At 36.7% G+C, this 12,859-nt stretch overlaps 1 long non-coding RNA gene across 1 annotated transcript; it reads right to left on the reverse strand.

The window, feature by feature from the left end:
- Positions 1-289: 289 nt before the first annotated feature.
- Positions 290-12,496, reverse strand: LOC128635897 (uncharacterized). The gene is made up of 3 exons (XR_008398615.1): positions 12,441-12,496; positions 3,415-3,518; positions 290-492 (listed from the first exon to the last, which is right to left on the reverse strand). It is a non-coding gene; the product is annotated as an uncharacterized LOC128635897 (long non-coding RNA).
- Between the last annotated feature and the right edge of the window lie 363 nt (positions 12,497-12,859).

The raw sequence follows: 12,859 nt of genomic DNA on the forward strand, positions 1-12,859 counted from the left end.
CAGTCATTTTAATTGATTATTTTCTTTATGAATATTTGTTTTACAGATCTCTCCATATCTGTGCAGATATAAAAAATAATTATTGTATATAACTAACTGCAATTGTTACCAGAAGTTAAACTAGGAAAATCATATTTATTTTTTATATTTTACTGATTTTAATAAAATTAGCATTTGCCTGTCTGGTAAATATGATCTGTTAACCTCAATACTGTATGAAGATAAAAATATTCACCAAAAAATCCTTTAGAAATGACTCCATAAAAACAACAGCATTGACTCTTACAAAAATAATTTAAAGTTTTATTAGGCTTCAAATTTTCCAGGTATTAAAACATTTTAAATATGACATTGTAATAAACCAGAGAATAACTTATAGTATAGGCCTAGGGTACAAGTTTAATGCAGATGCACAATAATGTTGACAGAACAACAAAAATATAATATGATGTCCATCTGTATCTGTTCTATGATCTTGAATTTGGCACCGGCCTGTAAAAATAAAAACAAATATTACATAAACATGGGCATTCTGTGCTAATTGCTTAGTCTACAGCAGCACTTTAATTTGTAGAACTAAAAAAGTAAATCTGACAAAAAAAATAACACGCCTTTATTTCAACTTCAAGGTTGTGATGAATACTAAAAAAGAATTGTATTTTTAACTTCCATAAATTCTCATGTCAATGCAATTTCCATCTAGATATTAACATATTTGGCCACGTTCCTTCCTAATCAAACAGATCACTACCTGCCAATGGGATGCTTAGAACCTATACTTTAAGCCCTTAAAGACTAGCAAAGTACCCTGTACATCACTCGGCTTTGAATAGGGAAGTGCTATTAAATGCGTGGTCTCGCCGCCAGTGTTGAGGCCACACTATTTACGATGACAAGAAGGGAGGGTATAATAGCGCAGTACCGCCACTTGTGGCGGGACACGTGCTATTTAAAAAAATATAACCCTTAATGAGAGGCAACATACATGGTACATCTCAGTCGTTAAAGGGTTACTATATTGAGACTTTTTTTCCTTAAGATATTTATATTTTACTTCTCTAGAAATCAATGTGCACTATTTGATACCCTATGTTGTAATTTAAATTTTTGGTTGTGTTCCTAGACTTTTGGAGATACAAGTGGTAAAGTCACAATGTGCAGTTTATTTCCTTTTCAATTGTGTTTTTTTCCTTTTACAAAATATAAAGTAATGTGCTATCTAGATGTGTCATGTTCTAAATCTTCATATCCCCACTTCCCTTCCCAAAGGAAAATTATCTAGCAGAGTAGCATTTAGTAAGACAGTATTCTATTTACTTCTGTGATACTCCCATGCTATGTGAGGTGCTGCACTGCTTGCTTATTTAAAGGGACACTAATAGCCAGATTACAAGTGAAGTGCTAAATATTGCTTGCGTGCAAGCAATATTAGTGCTCCATTGAGTAATACCAGTGCCCGCTAATATTAGCTGGTATTACAACTCAAGTGTAAAATTACGCAAGCTCAGAATCTAAGTGCAGTGAAGGGGGTAAGTAGCTCAGCGATGCAGCAAATATAACACCCAACTCCGACCAACTTTACCCCCAAAATACTACCTAGTGCAAATATTTTATTAAAACATAAAAATAATACAATTTGTATTTTTTTTATAAATTACACTACACTGTATTTTGGGGGCATTTGGGGCATATTTATAAAATTGACCAGAGATCTGATCTCTGGTTAATTTTATAAGCGCTAGTTGCTACCACAAGCATATAGTAGCAATAACCAGATACTTCTAATGGCTGGTTATTTATTGCGTGCCTGCAAAAGGGCACATTTGTCTACTTGCGGGCGCGCAATAAATTAGCGCTCCACTTATAATCTAGCCCTAAATAAATGCTAGATAGAATGAAGCATTGAAAGAAAAGGTTAGTCTGTGAATAACATGTAGATGTATTTTTTAAAGTTATATTTGGTGTTTAAACATTAACAAACTAAGTGTAAAGTTTTAGTGTCTATAAAACAATGGGATCTTACTTAGGTTACATTATCTGCTGTGGCCAATTAGGGACAGTTATAAATTTATCACTAGAGTGTGCAGCCAATGGCTGTGTGGAATATAACAGTGTTCTGCACTTCCATTTCTAACAGGAACTGAAAAGCTCACAACTTCAGAATAGAATTACAGGAAAAGGGGACAAAATAAATAATGAAAGTATATTATATATATATATATATATATATATATATATATATATATATATATATATATATATATATACACATACATACATACATACACACACACACAGTTTATCATTTTATATTATCATCTGAAGGTGTTTATTGTCCCTTTAAAAGGGCCTTAATAGTAAAAAAAAAAATGACATCCTTTAATGTAAATTTAAGACTATTGACCCTGCACTACTGTGAGATTAACCCACACAAAGGCTTTAAACACACAATGGAAGTACTGATTGGTACCTGCAGAGCACTGCTGGTCCAGAGCAAAAACTGCCAACTGCTGCTTATCTAATCAGAAATACTAGTTAAATGACTAGCGCTCATGATTGGATCAGCAGCACTTCCGCTCAGGATCAGCAGTGCTCTGTGGTTCCAAGCGGTACTTCTACTGTGTGTTTAACCCCTTTGTGGGTTAGTGCAGGGTTGATGGTCTTAAAATTAATTAAAACAAATTAGACCATGCATTTTTTTACTAATATGCTCTTTTAAAGAAATATATATTGTTTTATCTTAAGTTGCATGATGCTGAAGCACTGAAAATTGTAAAGGGAGTTTAATTTATTGTTCCTGTGATAGGAGCATTCCTTTGTTTGAAGAATGCTTCTTTTTAGACAAGATTTATAATTCATTAACATTTTAATTGATATTAGTTGATAGTGCAATAAAAATCCTGTCACAAAGAAGCACCACTATCAAAATGGAACATTCCTTTCAAAGGGTCAGCTCAATCCAAGCACAGAGAAAACTCCAACATGGCTGCTCTATTTATGATCATGGGAGGATCAGGGAAGTGAGTAAAACACCCCCCTGCTGTATCACATCCATATAAGCATGTTGTATAAACAGAAATAAAACACTCCCCTGCTGTATCACATCCATATAAGCATGTTGTATAAACAGAAATAAAACACTCCCCTGCTGTATCACATCCATATAAGCATGTTGTATAAACAGAAATAAAACACTCTCCTGCTGTATCACATCCATATAAGCATGTTGTATAAACAGAAATAAAACACTCCCCTGCTGTATCACATCCATATAAGCATGTTGTATAGACAGAAACAAACACTCCCCTGCTGTATCACATCCATATAAGCATGTTGCATAAAAAAAAACAAAAACAAAAAACAATTATAAAAGAAATGACTCAGTGGGGTGATTTAAACAAGAAAACACATAACTGCTTATCTGTGACCACAAAGAATTCTTGTGTGGGATTGGCAATCCCCTATGCATCTTCTCATTTCATGGTCAGTAATGTCTTTATAGACCCTTTGACATGTTTCTGTAATAGAAAACAACATCAAATAAATGAGTATAAAGTTATATATGCAAAATAATTAGATAAAGTCTGTTCAGCAATAGTCTGTCCCGTTACATGGGCATAATACACTTTGTGATTATAACATGAATTATTTAATTATAAATAATAAAACAACTTTGCATTATACTTTCATTATTTTGCCCGCTTTGCCTGTAATGTAATGGTCTATGCAAAAGTTTTCCAGTGGCCAAATTTCACCACCATTTTCCTTATTTGGAGGAGCTAATCCTGATGTACTTCATGTGACAGTCACTCTAGTCACATCCTACTGTCAGTAGGCTTTTCCTCGTTTTATGCATGTTATCACAAAGTCACATCATACTGTCAGTATGCCTTTCCTTGTTTTGTTAGCACAAAGTCCATGCTAAAGCCAATTAGAAAGATATACAGACTATTGTTAATCATTTGAGGTCTGAAGCCTGCATTACCAATTTTCAGCATAGAAAAAGCCCATATTATTCAGAGTTAAAGGGACATGAAACCCATTTTTTTTTCTTTCGTTATTTAGAAAGAGCATGTAATTTTAAACCACTTTCGAATTTACTTATTTTACCTAATTTGCTTCATTTTCTTGATATCACTTGCTTAAAAGCATATCTAGATATGCTCAGTAGCTGCTGATTGGTTGCTGCACATAGAGGCCTTGTGTGATTAGCTCACACATGTGCATTGCTATTTCTTCAACAAAGGCTATCTAAAGAATTGAGCAAATTAGATAATAGAAGTAAATTGGAAAGTTGTTTAAAATTGCATGCCCTATCTGAATCATGAAAGTTTAATTTCGAATAGATTGTCCCTTTAAAGGGACATGAAACCCATCATTTTTCTTTCATAATTAAAATAGAGCAGGATTCTTCAAACCATGGGTCGGGACCCATTACCGGGTCACAACACCATGTGTACTGGGTCCCGACTTGTGTGTGTGTTGTAGGAGTGTGTGTGGTGTATTGTATGAGATTGTGTGTGTGCTGTGCATGTGTTGTGTATGAGACTGTGTGTGTGTTGTATTAGTGTGTGTGTTATATGAGAGAGTGTGTGGTATGTGTGTTGTATGAGTGTGTGTGGTATGCGTGTGTTATGAAAGTGTGTGTGTATGTGTGTGTTGTAAGAGTGTATGGGGTGAGTGTAAGTTATATGAAAGTGTGTGTGTTGTATGAGAGTGTGTGTGGTATGTGTGTTATATGAAAGTGTGTGTTGTATGAGAGTGTGTGTGGTATGTGTGTTACATGAGAGTGTGTGGTGTGTGTGTTGTATGAGAGTTTGTGTGTGGTATGCGTGTGTTATGAAAGTGTGTGTGTATGTGTGTGTTGTAAGAGTGTATGGGGTGAGTGTGTATTATATGAAAGTGTGTGTGTTGTATGATAGTGTATGTGGTATGTGTGTTATATGAAAGTGTGTGTTGTATGAGAGTGAGTGTGGTATGTGTGTTACATGAAAATGTGTGTTGTATGAGAGTGTGTGGTGTGTGTGTTGTATGAGAGTTTGTGTGTGGTATGCGTGTGTTATGAAAGTGTGTGTATGTGTGTGTTGTAAGAGTGTATGGGGTGAGTGTGTGTGGTATGTGTGTTATATGAAAGTGTGTGTGTTGTATAAGAGTGTGTGGTATGTGTGTTACATGGAAATGTGTGTTGTATGAGAGTGTGTGGTGTGTGTGTTGTATGAGAGTGTGTGTGTTATTACGTTTTACAACGCTTTCATATTTGACTATAATCAGGAATAAAGCATGCACATATTTTAGTTTCTTTGCCAAAAATTGCAGCTATCATGTTATTTATTTCTTACAAAATTATTTCAAGACCAAGTAGAAAAATTGGGTCCTAAAGGTATGTGGTATCATGGCACTGGGTCTTGGGGGGAAAAGTTTGAAGAACCCTGAAACAGAGCATACAATTTTAAACAACTTTCCACTTTACATCTATTATTTAATTTGCTTAATTCTCTTGATATCCTTTTTCGAAGAAGCAGCAATGCACTACTGGGAGCTATTAAATTCATTGGGTGAGCAAATAACGTGAAGTATACATGTGCAGCCACCAATCAGCAGCTATTGAACATACTTAGGTATCCTTTTCTATAAAGAATACCAAGAGAACAAAACAAATTAGATAATAGAAGTAAATTGTAAAGAAAATTTATGCTTACCTGATAAATGTATTTCTTTTTTGACACAATGAGTCCACGGATCATCTTAATTACTAATGGGAAATTCACCTCCTGGTCAGCAGGAGGCGGCAAAGAGCACCACAGCAGAGCTGTTAAATAGCTCCTCCTTTCCCTCCCACTCCAGTCATTCAACCGAAGTTAAGGATAGAAAGGAAAAACCAACCATGAATAGCCCTTGGATTCACACCAATAGAGATATTTACGCCAAATCTTATGGTAAATCTTTCTAGTTACAGGCTTACGAGTCTGAATCATGGTCTCTATGACCGAGTCAGAAAACCCCCGCTTGGATAAAATTTAGCGTTCAATCTATAAGCAGTCAGCTTCAGAGAAACTAGATTTGGGTGAAGAAAGGGCCCCTGAATTAGAAGGTCCTTCCTCAACAGAAGTCTCCAAGGTGGCAGAGATGCCTACTCCACCAGATCTGCATACCAAATCCTGCGAGGCCAAGCTGGAGCTATGAGGATCACTGATGGCCTCTCCTGTTTGATTAGAGCAATGACCCGAGGAAGAAGAGCAAACGGAGGGAATAGGTATGCTAGACTGAAGGTCCAAGGGACCACCAGAGCATCTATCAGCTCCGCCTGGGGGTCCCTGGACCTCGACCCGTATCTCGGGAGCTTGGCATTTAAGAGCCTTTATTCTATCCTGGATCTCATCCAAAGAAGTTTCTGTCCTGAGAGCCTCAGACAGTGCATCAAACCAATACACTGCCGCACTAGTGACGGTAGCAATACACACAGCTGGTTGTCATTGCAGGCCCTGGTGTACAGTGTGAGTAAACCCTCTAACTTTTTGTCCATAGGATCTTTGAAGGTACAACTATCCTCTATGGGAATAGTAGTTCGCTTAGCTAAGGTAGAAATGGCTCCTTCCACCTTAGGCACTGTTTGCCAAGCCTCTTTGTTAGAGTCGGCTATGGGAAACATCTTCTTAAAAATAGGAGAGGGAGAAAAAGGTATGACCGGTCTCTCCCATTACTTAGCAATTATTTCATAAGCTCGGTCAGGGACCGGAAACACGCCTGTCGAGGAAGCAACCTCGAAATATTTGTTCAGCTTACTAGACTTCTTAGGAACAACCACTACCGTGGAGTCACTGTCGTCCAAAGTAACTAAAACCTCCCTAAGTAACAGACGGAGGTGTTCTAGCTTAAACCTAAAAGATACAACCTCAGAATCAGCCAGAGGAATTACACTTTCTGAATCTGAAATTTCTCCTTCAGATGCTACAGCGGTATCCTCCTCTTCGGTATTCTGGGAGGGCACCTCCGAAATTGCAACAATTGCATCAGAAACCTTGCTTACTAAATGTCTGATTTTCCTTTTTACGCTTTCCCTGCCACATTGGAAAAGCAGACAACGCATCATGAGAGAAGCTATGTCTTTTAAGGTAACTCCAGCGGGAGCTAGAGCAGAAGTGCAGGGCACTGCTTGTGAGGGAGGTAACATTCGGGACGCTTGGGGAGAAAGCTGCAGCATATTTTGAACCTCGTCATAAGACTCTTGGACAGTATCGGCTTTAGAAAAATTTTGCTCAGAAAAAATATTTTCCCTATAATTTAAAGTCCTCTCAATACATGAGGGACAGAAAGGGATAGGTGGTTCCACATTTGCATCAAAACACAAGGAGCAAGTGACATCTTGCAAGTCTCCTTGGTCCATACTGTTCACAATGAGTAAATTAATAAATAAAAAACCTCAAAAATGAATTAAAATTTTTGTAATGAAAATATGTTACTGTGTCTTTAAATTTAAACAGGTAACTTTTTTACCCAACTATGTCAATTATGAAAATATCACAATTTGAACACTACAGACACCTTTACACCTCAGTAACCCTGCTGAGGTGCCTACCTGACTGCTAAACAGGAGTCAATGTCCCTTTTCTTGTGGTGCAGGAACGATCCGGACCTCAGCAATAAGAATAGTGCCAACGGATAATGCTAGAAACGCCTGCTTTACTGGAAACCATGCGTTTCTAGTGACACGCTACTGAACTGAAGCCCATCGTGGGCGTTACTATATGCACCTCATCTCCCGATCGGCCTGTTTGCTAAGTAAAGCCGTCGGGAGACACAAACCACCAGAGCAAATGAAAAAGCTTTACTCCCAGCCCCAGTGCCTGCAGATATGGCTGTCTAAAATCCTCTCCAGTCTAGGAGAGTCTGTAGTCCCCAAACATAAAGCGCCCCTTCCTGTATGAGCCTTATATGTTAATTTTTCCAATAAATGTTCACACCTTTATCTCTGAGATGCTTTGTTTCATGTGCCCCAGAATAAAAAAGCAGCACTTACCTTGTATCTGCCTGACAGCAAGGCAGCTCACAGGCTTGAGAGGTCCTATCCCTCACATCAACCTGTGGAGAAATAAAAGTCTGAGTAAATTACATGGGAGGCGCAGTGAGAATTATGTCCCACAAGTTCCCATTGCTCTAAAGCCACCACTGCTCTACTGAAGAGACTGATATGGACTACGGCTACACTCTAGGAAAAAGCAGCACAATCTTGCACTACTATAAAAATAATAAACTCTTGATTGAAGAATTTTATCTAACAACTCACTTTACCACTTCCTAGCACTAACGTAGGCAAAGAGAATGACTGGAGTGGGAGGGAAGGGAGGAGCTTTTTAACAGCTTTGCTGTGGTGCTCTTTGCCGCCTCCTGCTGACCAGGAGGTGAATATCCTATTAGTAATTAAGATGATCCGTGGACTCATCGTGTCATGAAAAAGAGAAATCGTTTAACCCCTTGAGTGCTAACAACGACTCTGAGCTGTCACAGGGTTTCCCACTCTGGTGCTAACAACGACTCAGAGCCGTCGCTAGCACTCTCCCACCTTGAGGGAGATCTGGGGGCTCCCACCCGCTCCTACCCCGGCGATTGGGCCTGCATAGTGACAGGCATCACCGGGGCTTCACGTTATGCATCGTGATGTCACACGCAATGACTTGATGACGTCACCGTGCAACTTTATTTAACATTAACAATGTTAAATATCGAAGCAGGGGGCATGCTGCTTAGAAGCCTGTATCTCAGGCATCTAAGCAGCTATAGACCCCAAGACCCACTGTTAGAAATGTAATTGTCTAACCTTTCCAACAGTGTAAGTCTTGGGGATCTGAAAAAAAAAAAAGGAAAAAAATAAATATATATTTTAAAAAATATAAAACAAAACAAAAAAACAACTAAAAAAGCTTAACACCAAGGTGGGAAAGTGCTTAGCACTGAAGGGTTAAAATCTCATGCTCTATACTGAATCATGAAAGACAGAAAAACCTTGGGTTTCATGCCCCTTTAAATTATAGTAAATGGTGCAAAATAAAAAGTATATTGCAAAGTTGCATAACTAAACATTTTATATTGTGATCTCAATGTGTGTTATGCCCCTTTAAAGCATATATGTCTATGTGTGTGTACATATGTATTAAAGTGATGGTAAATCCTAGCGTTTGTGAAACGCTAGGATTTACCATTGGAACAAATAAAGTGGACTTTCATTCATGACGTATAAAATACTTCATGCTGAAAGCTCCTTTTTTTGTTTGCAGCGTTTGCCGCACTGAGCTGCTAAGGCAACCTACGGCAGAACGGTATTTGACTGAGGTGACGTTTCCACCTCTTAGCCAATAGCCTTGCAGGAAATTCGAGGCCTGTCACTTTAATGTTTTTATATGTGTATATATGACTGTAAATACATATATACACATATAAATACAATAATATATATGTATACATATTTTTATATATATATATATATATATATATATATATACATACATACATACAAAAACATCTTTAGCAATGTATGTGTCTCAATGTCAAAGCCATTTGCCTGCCTTTTTTTTTTCTAGCACCCGAGATCTCATATCTTTTGAACCCTTAAAAGGTTTTTTGTGCAATATTTTTTTTAAATATTTTTTTATTAGACTTTCGGCTAGATTGCGAGTTTTGCGTTATGAGTATAACGCTGCTTTTACGAGTCTTGTAAGTACAGTTGTACCGCACACTTTTTTGGCCGTGACGCAACGTAACTACAACACCTTTCAAAAAGTCATTTTTCAATGGGACTTCCATAGAAGTTGTTTGTATTTAATTTTTTTATTACAGGCAAAAGAGCTGATTTATTTGGGGCAATGTCCTGCAAAAGGCCCTTTTAAGGGCTATTGGCAGTTTAGTTTAGGCTAGGGGTTTTTTTATTTGGGAGGGGGGCTTTTTTTATTTTGATAGGGCTATTAGATTAGGTGTAATTAGTTTAAATATTTGATCATTTATTTTTTTATTTTGTGTAATTTAGTGTTTATTTTTTTGTAATTTAGTTAATTGTATTTAATTAATGTAATTTATTTAATTTTAGTGTAATGTTAGGTGTTAGTGTGAGGCAGGTTAAGTTTTATTTTACAGGTAAATTATTTTTTTATTTATTTTAACTAGATAGTTAGTAAATAGTTAATAACTATTTACTAACTAGTCTACCTAGTTAAAATAAATACAAACTTAGCTGTTAAATAAAAATAAAACCTAAGCTAGCTACAATGTAACTATTAGTTATATTGCAGCAAGCTTAGGGTTTATTTTATAGGTAAGTATTTAGTTTTAAATAGGTATTATTTAGTTAATGATAGTAATTTTTATTTAGATTTATTTTAATTATATGAAAGTTAGGGGTGTTAGGGTTAGACTTATTTAGTATTAGTGATGTGGGAGGCCAGAGGTTTAGGGGTTAATAACTTTAGTATAGTGGCGGTGACGTTGGGGGTGGCAGATTAGGGGTTAATACATTTATGTAGGTGGCGGTGACGTTGGGGGCGGCAGATTAGGGGTTATTAAATTTATGTAGGTGGCGGTGACATTGGGGGCAGCAGATTAGGGGTTAATAAGTGTAGGTAGGTGGCAGCAACATTGGGGGCAGCAGATTAGGGGTTAAAAATTGTAATGTAGGTGTCGGCGATGTCGGGGGCAAAAGATTAGTGGTGTTTAGACTCGGGGTTTATGTTAGGGTGTTAGGAGTAAACATAAATTTTCTTTCCCCATAGGAATCAATGGGGCTGCGTTACGGAGTTATTGTAAGTGTTAGACTTTTTTTTAAGCCGGCTCTCCCCATTGATGTCTCTGGGGAAATCGTGCACGAACACGTAAAACCAGCGCTGGTATTTGTGTGCAGTATGGAGCTCAACGCTGCCATATTGCCTGCTAACGGCCGGGTTTTTGCAAACCTGTAATAGCAGCGCTATTAAAGGTGAGCGGTGGAAATAACTTGCAAGTTAGTAGCGAGCCGCTCATAACACAAAACTCGTAATCTGGCTGATGGTTATTTACCTGCTCTCATCCAAGGTAATCCAGAAAATCTGGCCTGCTGGGGAGGCCTGGGGACAGGTTTGAAAACCACTGCCCTAGATCAAAATAATTGGCAACTGATATTAAAGGGACTGTTAACAAGGATTATTTTTTAGGGAATAGGGATTTAATCTCAGTTTCTTGCTGCAAGTCTTTTAATTTACGTTAAAGATTTTGATTACAGTAGAATCATTTCAAAAAGTAAATTAAAACATTTGCAGCAAGAAAATTAGATTAAAATCACTAATTACCTTAAAATATTTACTGTATTTTGTAATGCATGTTAAATAAAACACCCTAACAGCTCACTTGCATATGAATAATACTTTTTAATGTAGGGCCAAATTAAACAAGCAAGGGTTACATTATTAACCCTTCAGCATCTACATAGCAGGACATAGTTATTTTAAACTGCACAAATACTGTAACCCACACCAAAAACAATACCAAATATTAACCCCTGCCAGGCTTCTGAACAGCATCAAAGCAATTCATAAAATACAGCTTGCACCCTTCTAGTACTGCTATATATCAGAAAGTCACAAGCAGATGCAGTTTGTTTGCTGTCTGTATATTTCATACACTTAACAGTAACATCTCTCATATAAAAGAATAAAACAGTGATAGATTTTACTAAAAAAGTTTTCTTATTACAAAAATGCTCATTTTCAAACAGAAAAATAAAGATGCACATTTCAATTGTATTTGGATTATCCCTTTAACATTTAAATCTAGTTGTGTTTGTATGTTCTGTGCAATGCAGTAGCAGGTGGCTTACTAATGCTGCTAAACAAATCATTAGTGTATAATTATATGTTACACATGTGTGCAGAGCTAGTGAGATAGTTGTGTTTGTATGTTCTGTGTAATACAGTAGCAGGTGGTTTACTAATGCTGCTAAACAAATCATTAGTGTATAATTATATGTTACACATGTGTGCAGAGCTAGTGAGATAGTTGTGTTTGTATGTTCTGTGTAACACAGTAGCAGGTGGCTTACTAATGCTGCTAAACAAATCATTAGTGTATAATTATATGTTACACATGTGTGCAGAGCTAGTGAGATAGTTGTGTTTGTATGTTCTGTGTAACACAGTAGCAGGTGGCTTACTAATGCTGCTAAACAAATCATTAGTGTATAATTATATGTTACACATGTGTGCAGAGCTAGTGAGATAGTTGTGTTTGTATGTTCTGTGTAATACAGTAGCAGGTGGCTTACTAATGCTGCTAAACAAATCATACACAACATGTGTGTGTGCAGCTAGTGAGATAACTCTTTATTTATATATATATATATATATATATATATATATATATATATATATATATATATATATATATATATATATATATATAAATAATCTAATGGTTGATCTTACCTGATTGCAGTTGCACATGGCTTGTCTTGTCTGCAGCACACACAGAAAGTTCATGGTAGTGAGACAGTGAGTGCAGTCAAATGCCGCAGCGCCCTCTGTGGTGGTAAGACCACACTGCACACAATATTATATGCTAAATACAGTCTAATGTAAACTGTAGCTAATAGTATGGGTGACAAATGAACGTTAATTTAATTTATTTCAGAACACAACAAATATACAATGCCTCGCTATAAAACTATGTATTATTTAGCTTTAGAGTCAGAATTTAAAATACAAGTTAGCCATCTTAAAGGGACATTCCAGCAAAATGTGCATCATTGCATTTCTATTTTGAATAGAATCATTTTTCCAATACACACGCATTAGCAAAAATGCTCTAGAAAAATGTATCACTGTTTAAATTTACCTTTCCTAAT

Source organism: Bombina bombina, chromosome 7, assembly GCF_027579735.1.
Source record: "Bombina bombina isolate aBomBom1 chromosome 7, aBomBom1.pri, whole genome shotgun sequence".
Lineage (NCBI taxonomy): Eukaryota > Metazoa > Chordata > Amphibia > Anura > Bombinatoridae > Bombina > Bombina bombina.